We start from the raw sequence: 17322 nt of genomic DNA, 5'->3' as shown, positions 1-17322 counted from the left end.
TCTTTCCATGTTAATGATTCTAATGGCATCAAGGTCCCCAGTGATTGCTGAATTATTCTGAAAAAAAAATAAGGGATATATAGATATGAAGTACTCCATTAGAAGGTTTGTCTGTTAATGGACCAAGAATATAGGTGACAGACTACAAATTACCAAGAATTAACTTCACCAGAGTTTCACAACTGACTGATAAATGTTATTTCCTTTGTACCAAGGGAAACAGAGAAAGTGACAAAACAGATATCTGTAATTTTAATTGTGCTAAAACATCCTCTCATTTATGTTTTAGACTACACTTTTCATTTAATTCTTAACGTGCGATATTAACATTTGATTACATAGGGTTCTGTCAATAGAGCTCCTATATTATGATAAGTACAATAGAGGAAAAAGAGCAAGTTCTCAGTGGGTCCGTATTCTTATTTATATTCTTAAAATTAAATTTATGTTTAATCTTTTATAATTTTAAATCATATATATATATATATATATATATATATATATGTCATAATATAAAGCAATGTGACACATGTATGCACATTATGGAGTGGTTAAACCAAGCTAGTTAACCCATACCTTTCCTCTTTTCCATTCCATTTTATATCACATATTCTTCATCTAAAATTAGTCACTTGACTAATTGCTTTCAGAGTTGTGTTAAAGATTGAATTATATAAAAAAATCTATTACTTTCCAAGCCTTATTCATTCAGAAAATATTTTTATATGTAGACATTTGTATCCATATGGCGATGTCTAGCTGGAAAAGCAGGAGAAGATTAATAATTCATGCTTTTAAAAAAGACTGAGAAAACACTGAGCCAGGAAACTGAATTATTCAGCCTGGCTTCCACAAGGATCTGATCCACAGGCTTTTACTATTTCATTTTTTTTCTTTGTTGACATTGCCTAACCCCCTCATTGGCTTTAGCTTATCAAATATTTGCATGTGCATAAAGACTTTACTGGCTGTGAGAACTTAAAGCAATTGAGATAATTTTGGATGGTTATTATTGTACGTTCAGTGAGTCTATTCTGAGAATAATAAGTTGATTTAATAAATCATAGAGGCAAACCCCAATGTGTTATAGATAAATCTATGAAATTTCTGGTATTTCATAACTTTTATTTTCTTTCAAAGCTATTTTCTTAAGAGCCTATTCCTTCCACTGAGTCCCTGAGCTTGGCACCAAGGTGGTGTACCTAGCCCATGAACTTGACCATGTTACTTCTCTGCATAGAATCTTTTATTAGCTCTTCACAATGACAGGATGACAGGTGGCCTCTATAAACCTGACACCTGACAGTCTACCTTGCATGTCATATGGCACAAGTATTGAATTACTTAAATCAGAACAGTGTATTTTGTTGAGCCTTTTCTATTGTTCATACCGCTGTATGCAAAACCCACAGACCGCCTGACATACTTTCTAATTCCTACTGGTCTTCCACAGGACTTTTATTGGACTCTCATCCTCACACTGGTTGAATGTTTCTTTTATGTGTGTCTCCTATGCAGTATATCATACTGCTTTGAAGTTACTTTTGAGTGTGCATTGTCCTAGACTACAATCTCTTAAAGCATTGCTGATTGTAATTACTTTATTACTTCTTATCCATGGTGACATTTCAATGTACAGTGAGTGCTAAGATTATTTATTCAGTTCAACTGAATTAATAAAATATTGAACTACAAGAAAATAAAACACTGTTAGATGTTACAAAGATTATTATATCCTCTTTTGCTAAGTGAGAGTGGCTTACTGTATGAATTATCGGTTATTATTAGATCCAAATACCTACTGTTCAGTAGAGAGCAGGAGTCAAAACTTGACTCCTGACTTTGAGAATCAACAGTAGCTCAGTAGCAAAGTATGTATTTGTTACTCATATAATTTTGAGTGAGATCTACAACCATACTAGCTAATTTTTAAAATGTCTATAGATTATACATTTTATGTGCAAGATCGTTTATACTTCATTTAGTTTCTTATTTAGTATGTGTATATGTGCTTCGTCTATGCACATATGAGCTTGGATAGAGCAGAGAAGTATTAGGTGTTCTTTTCTACTGTATTTAATATGTACTCAATATTATTCTAGTGAGACATAATCTCTCTCTGAACCTGGACCTCACTCTTTAATGGCTAAATTGTCTGGCCAGGGAGCCTGTGGGGTATATTGAGCCATGTACCCAGAGCTGGAGTTACAGGTCCGCATGGTCATTCTCAGCCTTTTGTTTTTGGTGTGTGTGTGTGTGCGCGCATGCGCGCGTGTTTGTGTGTTTTCATTCATTTTTTTACTTAGTCACTTTAAGTTCCCTACATAGCCACCCCTCTCCTCTCCACCTAGTCCCACCCTCACAAGACTCCCCCCCCATTATCCCACCCCCCCTCATGGGTAGAATCCACCTTTGAACATCAAATCTCAGCAGGACTAAGTGCATCCTCTCCCACTGAGGCCAGACAAAGCAGCCTAGCTAGGAGAAGGGGATCCAAAGGCAGACAACAAGGATCAGAGAGAGCCTCAACTCCAAGTCTTAGGAGACCCACTTGAAGACAAGGTGTACTTCTGGTACAAATGTGTCAAAGGCCCATGCATGCTCTTTTGTTGGTTATTTAGCCTCTGTATGCACCCATGAGTCCAGGTTACTTGACTCTGTAGGTTCTTTTGTAGAGGGGATGGAGAAGGCTGGGAGAGAAAACTAAAATCGGTGTTGGGGGTGCATCTCTGGGACTAGATGGAGACCTGGGATGGGAGAGGCTCCCTGGAGTATATGAGGTTGATCCTAAACTGAGAGTCCCAGCACCTAGGTATATGGAGAGTGAAGAGGCCATCTCCTGCAGCCAGTAGGACTTCCAATGGAGGAAAGGAGACATCAACTCACCCACAAAACCTTCAGCTCAAAATTTGTCCTGCTTACAAGGTGTCCATGGATAAAGATGGAACAGAGATTAAGGGAATGGCAAACCAATGATTAGCCCAACTTAAGGCCCATCTGATGGGAGAACATCAACCCAGTGACACTATTAACAATACTCTGCTATGCTTGCAGACAGTAGCCTAACATAGCTGTCTTCATCCAGCAGCTAATAGAAACAGTAGCAGGGACCCACATAGAAACACTAGGCAGAGCTCGGGGAGTCTTGCAGAAGAGTGGGGGATTCTGAGGAAGCCTGAGAGGACAAGGACTCCATACTAAGCCTTCCACAGGAGAGATCTGGCTTTAAATTCTGAGCCTCATGCTTGAGCAGCAACCACTCTTAACCACAGAGACATCTTTCTTATACTTCAAGATCTTCCATACTGCAAATTGGAAAACAGAATAAGCCAAAATATTTTTAAAGGTGAAATTAATTATTTAATATAATTTAATTATATTAAATGGGAAGAAGGCTAGATGTCTAAAATTACTTCTTTAAGGAAAGTTGTATGAGTGAGCATACATATGTAATGAGATATTGTATTTCAAAATATGAAGCAGTCATTTAACAATGACCACAGATCAGTATTGTGGCAGTATATATATATATATACACACACACACACTCTGGGAATAAAGAACTTCACATTGAAGGTCCATTTTTCATTCATGCTACAGAGTGTATGTTTCTTATAGCCTCATAGCCTCCGGCCACAGACATCACAGCAGCATGTGTTGTGATGCTTTGAATATGAAATATCCACTGCAGCTCATGTTCTGAGTATCTGTTCCCCAGCTTTTGTTGACATTTTGAGAGCCTGTGTGAGTTTTCTGAGCTTCAGTCTCCCTGGAGGAAGAGACACACTAGGGTTAGACCTTGGAAGATGCTACACTTCCTGCTGGGCTCGCTGCTTCATCTTCTACCATCTGAGCCTTTGCCACATGTTCCTGCAGCCATAGATTGGAACAGGCCACCAAGTCTCTACACTGCTATGGGCTAAAATTGTGTGAAAACAGGAGCAGAAAGCAGGCTTTCCTCTCAATTTGTTTTTCTCATGGAGTTAGATCACAGTGACACAAAATTTAACACCTGTCTTCCTGTGAAGTAGAGATTTTTAAGGCAGGTTTCATGCTACCTTTAAACTTACTATGTATTCAAGGATGACCTTGAACTCCACTTTCTTCTGCTCCCACTTCCAAAGGTCTAGAATTACAGGCATGCAGCACCACATCTGGCTTATTTATTTCCTGTGGGGCTGGATCTCAGACTCAGGGCATGCACACTAGGCAAAGATTCTACGAAGCAAGCTATAGCTCAGCCCCTATAATTAGCTTTTTCATATGTGTCCTCTAAATGCTTCAGAATAGAATGCTCATAAAACAGACTTAGTCATCATAATTCTAGCCTGCTTTTTAAGTATAGAGAAATAGCTGTGATAAAGGTGAAGAGCAGCAAGCTATATCACCTGTAGGGAATAAATATCAGTAGGGAATAAAATGGCTCTAGGGGAGAGAGCTGAACCAAGAGGCTTTGCATGTTTCATCTTCCTGTTTTTATCAATTAGGAAAAAAAAGCTGTATTGGATGGTGAGAGGTCATCAAAAATACACATTTAACCAATATGCAGGCTTATATATTGTGGTGTCTCTGCTGTGTCCCACCTCAGATATTTACAAGTTGCATAAACATTCAGAGTCCTATTTCTTAAACTGTTTACCCAGAGAAGCCTTCTAATAGAAATGGCCATGGAGGTTCAGTAGAAAACAGTATATTTATTGATGACTGCTCTCTTTCTTCTTGGCATTATTCCACTACAATCAAATGTAGATCTATCAAGGGATATTGCATATGAAGAGTGGACAAAATATGGTATATGAGATAATAGCATGAAATATAGTACTAATACTGTCTTAACTCTTCAAATTCTTCTTCCAAAACCAAATAACAGGGAAGCTTAATGCAGAAGGCTGAGATGTGAATGATCCCCAGTTTAGACTGACTGGGAGATAGCAGCACTTTGACTCCCTGAGCCTGTGCATCGTGTAGGGTAGAACCTCTGTACTTCCAAACCCTAGCAGACCCATGTCTGATACACTAACAGCAGAGGTATACCTTGAACTAACCCAGAGCCATTGGTAGACTTGGTCAATTTACACAGACAGGGGAACAGGCCTTGCAGGTACCAGGCACAAAACAGAAAGGACTGACAAGAGCAAGCCAGATCCCAGGCCTCTGGAGGGTGGAGGCAATCTGATTACTACTGTGTAATATGGGTCACTTATTAAACAAACCATACTCTCCTATTCAGAGAAATATAACACATCTTCATAGATTTTGTTATAAAACACAAAAACCAGATAATCTTATTCATTTGCCCATGAGTGAACTATTCATTAGTCACTGAGTGGTTAAGGATCTGGGGATTAAACATAGGCCTTGGCCATACAAAGGAAGCCCCCCAACCATCCTTAGCACTTGTTTTGAGACAGAATCCATGTTTCCGAGCCAATTTTGAGCTCCCTAGGAAGTACAGATGTATACGATCGTGCCAGCTATCCATTTTATTCAATGAAATATCTCAAGATACTAAATATTAAATTATTTTGTTATGTGTAATATATTATATTTAAAAATTGTTCTAGTTTCTAATTTCCTGCCCAGTTCATTTTGGAATATTATATAATTTCTATGTGTGTTCCAGGCATATACTTACTGTTATTTATACTGCTTATAAATTAGTCCTCTTTTGTTCCTTCTGAGAATATATGTCTTTCTTCTACCGATGAAAAGTCATATCTAATTTCCCTTCGCATACTCCTGTTAAATTATTTTATCAGGATTTTATGAAGATTAATTCAAAGCATTCTTCTCTTCCGCTGCTGTTTAAGCCTCTTAGCCTCCTTTCATGTTTATCAATTCCTTTGTTCTGTATTCTAACTTTTTCATTCTGCCTTTCTAATTTGTTCAGATTTTCAGCCCACTGATGTGCCTTGACTGTTTATTTTTCTATAGTGGGAAAATTTACTTTGCCTCATTGTTTGAGAGAGTAGAGTTTATCATGGGATCATAGTATTGTGTTATGTTATGGCACGAGGAGCACATGACCAGGACCCCTCATGACTCAGCAAATTGGGAAGCAGAGAAAGTAAAAACAAAAACAAAAACAAAAACAAACAAACAAACAAAAAACGGCGTCCCATGTGATTTCCTCCAGCTTTCTTTTTCACTCTTGAAGAATGGGATTGGAAGGTTATGATTGAAGTGTTAAAAAAACGGGTTTCTAGTTGGCCATGGGTAGATTTGTGATGGTGAATCTTCATTGCTAACTTGATTGGATTGGACTTGGACTCAGCTAGGAGACACATCTCTGGTTGTGTCATTCACAGTAACCATTCCACAGTCTGGATGCTATGATGTCTTAAAATTTCCTCCACCAAATGGCTTAGTCCATTACTTTTTTTTTATTTTTTATTTTTTTATTACGTATTTTCCTCAATTACATTTCCAATGCTATCCCAAAAGTCCCCCATACCCACTTCCTACCCACCCATTCCCATTTTTGTTGGCCCTGGCATTCCCCTGTACTGGGGCATATAAAGTTTGCAAGTCCAATGGGCCTCTCTTTCCAGTGATGGCCGACTAGGCCATCTTTTGATACATATGCAGCTAGAGTCAAGAGCTCCAGGGTACTGGTTAGTTCATAATGTTGTTCCACCTATAGGATTGCAGATCCCTTTATCTCCTTGGGTACTTTCTCTAGGTCCTCCATTGGGGGCCCTGTGATCCATCCAATAGCTGACTGTGAGCATCCACTTCTATGTTTGCTAGGCCCCAGCATAGTCTCACAAGAGACAGCTATATCTGGGTCCTTTCAGCAAAATCTTGCTAGTGTATGCAATGGTGTCAGTGTTTGGAAGCTGATTATGGGATGGATCCCTGGATATGGCAGTCTCTAGGTGGTCCATCCTTTTGTCACAGCTCCAAACTTTGTCTCTTAGTCCATTACTTTTAAGTTCAGTTTCTGTTTGCTCTACAGAAATAAATAGTGGCTACTGCCCCTTGCTCCAGCAGACTCCATCTTCCAAGTTGTATCTGACTACATTTTAAGGATGGAGGATAATCCTACACCATGTGTTGAGTGCCAGCTATGTGTGACATGGGTATTAGTAACCTCTATGAAAAGTACAAAGAGAGACATCTCATAAATTATCAGGGTAAAATGGAACTGAAGAAACATATTGGCTTTTAAAATCTTATTGATAAAATCAATCCAAGTAATGTATCAGCGAAATCAGACTGGGGAAGGAGTGCAACTCCTTCATCTGAAACTATAAAGAGGACACAAACACTTTGAGTAACAACTCCATGAGATGTCCTTTAAACCTGACATTATGTGATCCAAGAGACCCAGGAATCTCAGTTTGGGACTTCCCCCATTGTTGACATGATCTCTTTAACATGTCAAATGTACTTCTCTCTGCTCCATATCTCCATCTGCTATCTATCGGTCCAAGAATTCATTCATCTGAGCCTTGCCCCACCCTTTGCTTCTGGAATCACCACTACATCTCCATCCTCCCCCTGACCTACATTTTGACACTATAGCAGCAGGAGCAGCATCACCTGACCTCTAACATGTATATATTATTCCCAGGGAGAGCTGTTTTGCATTTGTTCAGCTTTCCTGCATCTGTTTCTGTGTAACCTCTTACTTACATACTTACATGTGTGTGTGTGTGTGTGTATGTTTTGTGCAACTTCATGCATGCATTCACCATGCTCAGGTAGAGATCATAGGACAACTTTCAGGAGTTGATTCTCTCTTTCCACCATGTGAGACTGGGAAATTGAATTCAGGTCTTTATGCTCACCTCAGCTTGACCTCTGGCTTCAACACATAAACACATTCACACATATACACTATACATATGCACCCATGTACACACAATAGGTGTCTTCTTTCCCTTCCTTCCATGCAGTTAAAATGAGTCGTAGATTTTCTTACTAGGGGTGTAGTTACTAGAAGAATAAGTTTGATCTACCTTTGACTTTATTTTTCTTTAAAATCAATCATTCTGTGTTTTGACTCTTCTCCAAATTGCAGAGAAAGATTAATGCTGCAATTATCTGTATCAGTAATTGAGCAACTCTCACGGCAAATCTCAGAGACATTGATTTCCTGGCCTTTCTGAATAAATACCCCCTCTCACCAATCTCAAATAAATAGCTACTCTCTTCCCTTAACACCTACTATCAGTGTAGTCTCAGTTGGGAATTGAAGATAGCCATGCAGGTATTTGTTTATTTGATCCTTATGAAAATCCATTTTTCCATGTGGCATTTCCTTAGTCTCTTCATTTAAAAAATTACATAAAATTCACCCATTTTTATCTAATTACATGATATCCTTCAAGATATCCCTTCCTGTCCTGCGATACCTGGCCATGTAGTCTCATGTAGACTCTCACAAAAGAAGGAAGTAATTCTTTCACACTAACGTATCTATGGAGAAATCTAAATACCTATAATGAGCAATATGACTATACAATTTACCATCTAAAAGAGGGACTTTTTGAGATTAAATGGAGCATTAACTAAATGGGACACTAAGACAGAAAGCGACAATATCTAAGAGAGGGGGCATAAAGTCAGCCTACACATACAGTGATGTGTGGCTTCCCTCTACTGAAAAGGAAAGTACAAAACACAAATGCTCAAATTAAGAAACAAAACAAAACAAAACAACAACAACAGAAAACAATTACAGTTGCTAGTTGTTGAATTTCAATTATCAAGCAGTACAGAGTTTAGTTGTAATTTGCCACAGGTAAATGATGTCTTATCTAGATTTCTACAAGTATGTGTCAAACATCAGTCATCTATTTGTAAAGAAATATTAGTAATATTGTTAGTAACAAATGCTTCTAGAATAGTTTCCATGAACATGATTCAAAGTTTTAAAGTACACCCTAGCTAACACCTTAGCTGAGAGTGTAAGGACTCTATTGCATTTGTGTTTTTAATATTGACCATTTTGCAGACGAGACACTGAGTCAGAGTTAAACATAAGGTTAGCATTAATTTCTCTGTGGATCATATAGAAGAAAGAATGTTAAATACCTCCGTTCTCCTCCCCATTAGGCCATATACTAAGTGTTAAGGTGGGAATAGCATAGAGCCTTCTTTGAAGCTGCTTATTGTCTTTTGGGAGGAGTGAGGTGAGCATTGCAGACATGCATCTGACTTGTATCCATTATACTTCATTGTAAATTGTAGCAAGTACCCTCTCCACTTTGGTCTGCTGTTGGTATTTTTTTGTGACTTCATATATAATTTGTGAAGCCCTAAACATAGCTGGATTTGTTGATCACACTTTTGTTGTTCTCTGAACTGATTGGTAAGAGATTATTTTGCTCTCTCAGGAAAAACCATCAAAGGAAATGAGTTTGTAAATGGGTTTCCCATCTAGAGAAAGTGTCACAACAAAGAGTGGAGAGTAAACTCTCAGGTAAACTGTGGGTATGTGTGATGTCTCAGCAACATGGCTTATCAAGAATAAAGATGTAAATGGAGGGAATTTATCTTGAAACACTTTGGGCAAATACAAGGAGAGTTGAATTAAGTCATAAGTCTTAAGACCCAGGTAGCTCACAAGTGGCTAACATTATTTTAAGATAGCTTCAAAAATATGATTCAAAAATAAGAAAAAGTAAGATAATACAAGATGGATGGGTTAGCTTAGTTTAAAGACTTTCATAAATTGTTCATAGCAGTGAACTACAGGGAAATAAATGTGTAGGATAATCATGATCTCTCATGCTCAAAATTAGATGCATGGTCCAGTATTGCAGGTAACACTGGTAAACTTTGTAGAAATGCAAAATCACCATTTAGCCAGTTTCTCAGATGATTCACACAAAGAGCCCCTAAGAAGTGCTGTTGACATAAGATTGTGTCTTTAGTGCAAGACTGTTCTTTAAGGTTTGTATAGAGGGTCTACTCCAAATCTATATAACAGTTGCATTACAAAGGACAATGTTGAATTTTCAGACAACATCTGATGCTATATTCCATCTCACTGTTATCCACACTGCCAGTGCTCTCTTCTGATGGATGCCAAGCAGATATGGCTTCCAGTTTACTTACTATACCTAGCAGTAAAAATGCTCAATGTTCACTCCAGGTAGAGACAGGTTACCACCTGATGATTTATAGTCTAAGGCTGATTTACTAATCTTAGACTACAGGTACTTTTGTATTTAGCATGGATGGCAGATCAACCAGGTTTCCATTGCCAATGTCATGTGTTCACATTGTTAACTGTGGCAGAGGTTGCAGATTGTACCATGCTGTCTCACTATTATGATTTGAGTAAAATGTACATGTCTGAAGCAATGTATCAGGTGGAGACTGATTAAAGGGGTGTGACCATGAAAGAATGAATCAAACCAACCTCAACAAGCTCAGATTGTCCCTTAATCAGAACAATGAAAGGCAGCGGTCTCTGAGGGAGTGGAGACTGTGCACATGGCAGCATGGGGTCAGCAAGGAGGACTTTGGAGATAGAAGACTCTATCTACAGGTCAGTTCCCCTAAAGTCACAAAGTAGATAGATACAAACAAAAACTAGCAGGTTGATCCTCTTACCAGGAGCTTCCTGGATACTAACTGCCTACAGATGTTATCAGTCCAAGTCAACTTTTCTGTCTAGAGATCCTCAGTCCAACCTAAGGGTTTCCAGGCATTAACCTTTCAACTTATATTTATGAATATTGCTAAAAAGAAAATCAAAAAACAAAAGAAGACAAAAGTGATGTGGGTAGATGATTTTAGCAGCCCTTACATACAATGATGTTCTAAACAAAGCATAGTTGTAAGATTGGAGATTGTGAAATTAGACAGTCTCAGATGTAATTCTAATGTGGGTCTTCGGAGCTAAATAAATTCAAGTAAGTTACTTAGTATTTCCAAGTCTCCACTTTATAATTTATAGGACAGACATAATTTCTTTTACTTGAAGTAGAGGGGAATAAGGTAATAGATTATGTTGTGAAGCACCTACCCACCATTTATCCCTTATAAATGTTAGAGATCTTCATTTTCTGTCCCTTTATTTCTCAAAACTGTTTTAAAAAATGTATGGAGAAAAGGCCATTTTAACTTATACTTTTTATTATATCATCTTGGGAAGTACAAACATTCAGGAAAAAGAGATTGCATAAATGGGATGGATATTACATTTTAAACATGATGGTTTCATACATTCAAAAAAGAGCTTTAGAATCTTATTAAACTGAGTGCCATTATCATACTGTCCTTAAGTTGTGTGTTATGAAAATACCTAATATACTAGTTTATGAAGCCTCAAAAGAGCCCTATACATGTTTGCAAAGAAAACAACATGTTCTCAACCCACCACCAGCTTTCAGTTTTTACTTTGCAAAGTGTGCCCCACAATCAGAGGCTCTCCTACCACCCACAGCTATTAGTTACCAAGCTGTCGGGTATGAATGTACACAATACACCAGGCTTGGTTTTTCCTCATGAATCATTCTTTATCAATAATGGTTATCCAGGGCCAGGAAGATTCTCAGTACATAAGTTGTTTGGTGTACAAGAACATGGACTATTTTTTGGCCTCCAACACCTAAGTAAAAAGGTTGACACAACAGGACATTCCTAGAAACTGAGTGCTAAGAGGGAAGATACAGGAGGATCCATGGAGCTTGCTGGCTAGTGAGAGACCTTGCCACAAAATATAGCATAATTCTGACACACAGAATTCAGAGCACACAGATATTCAAACAACAGCAAAAAAGGGTAACCTCTCCTTCATTAACTTTCACATTTGTACAAAACCAATGATACCAGAATATAATCATAATAACAGCTCAATTAGATTATGTGCAATGACTTCTGGGACAAGGAAACTTAGCCTCTCCTAGAGCAGAATCCTTTATTGGTTTTCCAGTGCAGAGTGGCCAGCCTTGAAACAGTATGCATAGCAACAACTAATCCTGACACTGCAGGCTGCATTTATATATAATTGTCCATACACATATCTACACATATATGTATGTAATAATAATAAAGTAAAAGATGCTATCGAAATAAGAGTTGGTCAGGGACATGTGAAGGGTTCAGGAGAAGGTAGCTGGGACAGTCTGTAGGGCAAAGAAAGGGAAAGGAAAGGTTATGGCAATCTACTTCGATTAAAAACCTTCTTTAAAGAGTAAATAAATACTAGAAAAGAAAAGCTAGTGATTAGAATGAACAGTAACTTCTTGAAGTAACACCCTTAAATCTCCTTAAAGAGATGCTCCTGTTGATATTGCTACTAGGATCCATTTTCACCTATATCTTTACAAGCCAGCATCTGTTGAAAACAGTGTTTTATATGAACTTGGCATTTTTCTTCCTATATCAACCACTATTACACTATGTGCTATTTATTCTCTACTTATAAAGAAGCTAGTGCACTACTCATAGTACCTGAGCAAAACTTTTGTGACCTTCTGCTACTTCAGGTACCAAAGAGCTATGGTAACTGATGAAGGTTTCCCCCAGAACTCTCTATTACTATATAACCAGCATTTAACAACATCCATGAAAATAAGTGGACCACTTTAACTGTAATTTCCATGGTGAATTTGATTGACTTTTATTGAAAGGCATTATTCTAAGTAGAAAATTCAGAAAGTGTTTTCTCCAGAAATGGCATCAGTTTCGTGTGAAGTAAACTCAGAAGTATATAATACAAGAATGTCACAAGAAAGAATTCAGAGAAACAGTACCCTTCACAATAGCAACAAACAATAAAAGATGTCTTTGGGTAACTCTAAACAATCAAGTAAAAGACTTTTATGTGAAAATCTTCTCGTATTCGATAAAAAAAATGAAAACGATATCAGAAGATAGAAAGATTTCCCATGCTTATGGATTGAAAGGATTAACAGTAAAAGTGGACTTTCTAACAAAGAAATCTAAAGATTCAGTGCAGTCCCCATCAAAATTCCAACACAATTCTTTACAGGCCTTGAAAAAACAATACTCAATTTCACATGGAAAAATTAAAAACTCCGGCAGCTAAAATAATCATGAACAATGAAACAACTCCCTGAGGTAGCACCAACCCTGACTTCAAGCTGTACAACAGAGCTATAGTAGTACAAACCACATGGTAGTCACAGGAAAAAAAATTCAATGGAATTGAATTGGAGATCCAGACATAAATCCATACACCTACAGATACCTGACTTTTGGTCAAGAAGCCAGAAATATGGAATAGATAAAAAGAAACCATCTTCAACAAAAGATGCTGGGCTAACTGGATCTCTTCATGTAGAAGAAGGCAAATAGATCCACATTTATTACCTGACACAAAACTCAAGTCCAAGTAGATCAATGACCTCAACATTAAACAGACATACTGAACCTGATAAAGGAAAAACTAAGGAATGCATTGGCACAGGAGACAGCTTGCTAGACAGAACACTGATAGCACAGGCACTCAGATTAATAATTAATGAATGGGACATCTTGAAACTGAAAAACTTCTGTAAAACAAAAGGCATAATAAGGAGGACAAATGGTCAGCATATAAAACTGGAAAAAAAATTTCTCAAATATCACATTTGATAGAGGACTAATATCCAAAATCTATAAACAATGCAAGAAACCAGGCATCAGCCAACTAAATCCAATTAAAAAATGTACAGATCCAAGCCGCAGAGGAACCTCACTTGGGTCCTCTATCCACGGGGGAAACTTGGGTTCTGCTTACAGGTGGGTAAGGAGTCAGCGAGAAGGGGGTGGTGGTGGTAACAAACAGACACGACACAAGGGAGTATGGATCTGAATGTAATTTTTTCTCAAAGGGAGCACCAGTTTTATAAGTGACTTTTACACAAAACAGGAATGCGCGTACAAAAAGCTAACAGGAACCAACTGGGATAAAATTCAATGTTAACAACTGGAATCAAAAGCAGCCCCACCTCAGGTCCACTTAATCTTAGAAGTCAGGGGCAAGGACTTCGTGCCATTGCCATAGTTCCTATTCTAGTCTATTGTATAGTCAACCTTCCGGCTAGGCCATTGTAAATTCCTATGTATGGGTGTAACTCAGCTATCTATAGTTCTAAGTATCTATTCTGGTTCCTCCTTAGACCACAACCTTCCTTCTTCCTAGATAATGGTAAATTCCTGCAAATGGAAGTAGCATGCCCTGAGATTTCTAACTCTTATCCAGTAAGATACTATAAGAAAGCATGCAAGAGTCTCCACATTATTGCAGGGACAAATCTGGGGCATTCTAGCTATGGGGATGCCGAATTTTCAGGAGACTAAGTTTCCATGAACTTTTCGCCTTGGGACAGAGTCCAGGTTTTGGGGGCCTGTTTCACGCGTCACGACTGGAGTGGATGTAGCAGATCCATACACAACATTATCAATAGCAGACCTGAAATGACTGAGAAATCTTCAAAGGAATGTTCAACAACCTTGCACATCAGAGAAATGCAAATCAAAACTACTTTGACATCCCATCTTATACCTGTCAGAATGGCTAAGATAAATAACAGAAGTTATAGCTCATGCTGGTAAGGATGTGGAAAAAACACTCTTACATTGTTGGTTGGAGTGGGAACTCATTCAACTACTATGGAAATCAATACAGCAGTTCCTCAGAAACCTGGTATAGCCCAAGAACTAGCTATACTACTCTTGAGCATATACCCAAAGACTCTCCCACTCTACCATAAGGACACTTGCTTAACTATGTTTATAGAAGCTTTATTTATAATAGTCAGAAACTAAAAATAACTTAGATGTCCCTAACATAAGAAATGATAAAGAAAATATGGTAAATGTGGTATTGTTATACAGTGGAGCATTATTTAGTTAGAAAAAAAATGACATGATGAAATTTACAGGCAAAAGATGGAACTAGAAAAATTATCCTGACTGAGGCAACAGAGATCCAGAAAGACTAAGTTACAAGGAGAGCTCTATGAGAGTGGAGGGGGACACATGGATCTCCCTGAGAATGGGAAATAGAATCGAGTTTTCAGAGAGATTGTGGTGGGGTGGTGATGGGAACAGGAGAGATCAGGTTGGGGAGGAATGGATAGAAGACAGAAACTGGAGCTCACAGAGACAATCATGGAGTCTTCCTGTGAGTGTGGTTAAGTCCCCCACATACAGACTGTACTTGTTCATGTTGGGGTATTTTGGGAACTTCCTAACCATGGTCAAAGGAGTGTCTTTTACTCTTTTGCCTGCTCTTGTGACCCTTTTACTCTTTCTGAGTTGCTTAGCACAACTTTTATGTGAGGGTTTCTTCCTAGCCTTATTGTATCTTGTTATACTTTGGCTGACATCACTGGGAAGCCTGCTGTTTTCTGAAGGGAAATGGAGGAGCAGTAGATCTGAGGAAAGGGGTGGTGAGGGAGGGGAACTCTGAGTGGTAGAGGGAGAGGAGGCTGTGGCCAGGATGTATATTGTATGAAGGAATAATATTTTTGAAAATGTTACAAGAATAACATATTCAGCCAGAGATCTTGTAGACTAACCTATTTCTCACTTAAAAACAAAATTGACAAATCAATGTACGTTAACATAAACAAATTTCTGCTAAAGAATTTTTGAATATGTCAATGATGTTACTCTAAATTTCTTTACTACATTACTCATGAAACAGTTCTGCTAACCACAGTTTGCATTAGGATCAATCGAAATATTAAACAAATATGAGGGTGTTACAAATCCCTAATATCCTTCTGTCATGTTAAAATCCAACAAGCTCAAAGCAATGACAGAGACTTTGTGGTCATATGTGTGTAGTTTCAATTGTAGCTCATTCCCTTTAATAATGAAACTTTGGTCAGCTTCCAGAACATAAAAGTTAATGAGGTACAACCTTTTTTCCTTTTATGATTTGCAGTCTGCTAAGTTGATAGGTAATCATGCAGGTTTAAGCTTATAAAATAGTCGGTGGAAAAATTTGCAAAAATCACTTAGTGAGGGAGACTGGGAAAACAAAATGTTCAATTGTATACAAACAAGTCCATTTGGAAAGGAGTTCCAGGAATCCATTTGGATTGACTTTATGGGGAAAAAATAGTGACTTGAAATTTCCTCTTCATTTGCTCAGTAAGCAAGGAAAAATATAAATGTATATAGAAACAAAACTATTGGGTTTCAATCAGACAGGCTTGGCTTTATCATTTATAGACTATGCAAACTTGGTTGTATCCATTGCACTTGGAATTTAGTTTTCTTGAATGCAAAGCATATAGTATAATACTGATTGAAAAAAAAATCAGTTGTTGTAAGTTATTTTAAAAAAATAAGTAAATAAGTATTTAAAATGGAGTCAAAATTTATACTGCTTTGGCAGTAGTAGATTCTTAGCTAGAGTTCATGACTTCATCAAATGTGGGGCATTAAATAAGTTTAGAGGATAAGGCAATGATTTTTTTCTTTTTTGAGCATGCCTAGAAAAAAACAAGAGCCGCCATGAAATGTGTTATTATTGCACAGTTGGGGATATCTTCCCAGGATGTTCATTGTTGTGTTTCATAAGTTTTACACTTAGGAAGGACTATTGATTTCCTTTCTCCCTTGACACCTTGAACAGAACTTTCAATCACTAAGAGCTTAGTTCTTAGGGAAAACCGTTCAGGTCAGTTCCAGCTCTGTTCATCCAAGTCCTGTGTCCAAGGCATCTTCAACAGCAGGATCTTACTTTTAAGTTTTGGAATCAGTGAAAGTTGATGAGAATAGATTCTATTTTTTTTTTTTTTAGTAGTTACTTGGGGCTATGAACTATACTGTTTTAGGAGCCCAATAGACTATCCAGACCATTTTCAGGTAAAAGGACCGAACCAAAAATTATTATAGTGAATAAGGTGACTCAGACAACAAAAAACCAAGAACTACATGTTTTCTTATATTTTTTTGTCATAATTGTGAATCTTTAGATAGGAATATGTAACCTAGGCTATGTACAGAAATCCATAAAGCTTAAAAAGACATAACTGAGTGTCGAGAGGGGGGGGGAAGTAAGACACAGATGTTATGAAGAGGATAATGGGAAAATGCTGTGGGAGGCTTAACATGGAGAAGAAAGGGAAGGCAACAACAGTAAAGAGGGAGAAGGGAAGAGGGAGAAATACACTAAGGATGTTTGAAAAAACTATAGGGAAGCATATATGTGTGTGTGTATACATAATTTTTATATATAAAAATAAAATTTATATATAATACATATAACATATCCATTATAATTATATACCATATATATTTATATATGTACTATAATAATATTATATATATATATATATATATATATATATATATATATATAGTTTTATGCACAAGTATGTGTGCTATTTGGGTGAT

This window comes from Mus musculus, chromosome 11, assembly GCF_000001635.26.
Source record: "Mus musculus strain C57BL/6J chromosome 11, GRCm38.p6 C57BL/6J".
In the NCBI taxonomy this organism is placed as follows: Eukaryota; Metazoa; Chordata; class Mammalia; order Rodentia; family Muridae; genus Mus; species Mus musculus.
Note: the sequence above shows the minus strand (reverse complement) of the source record.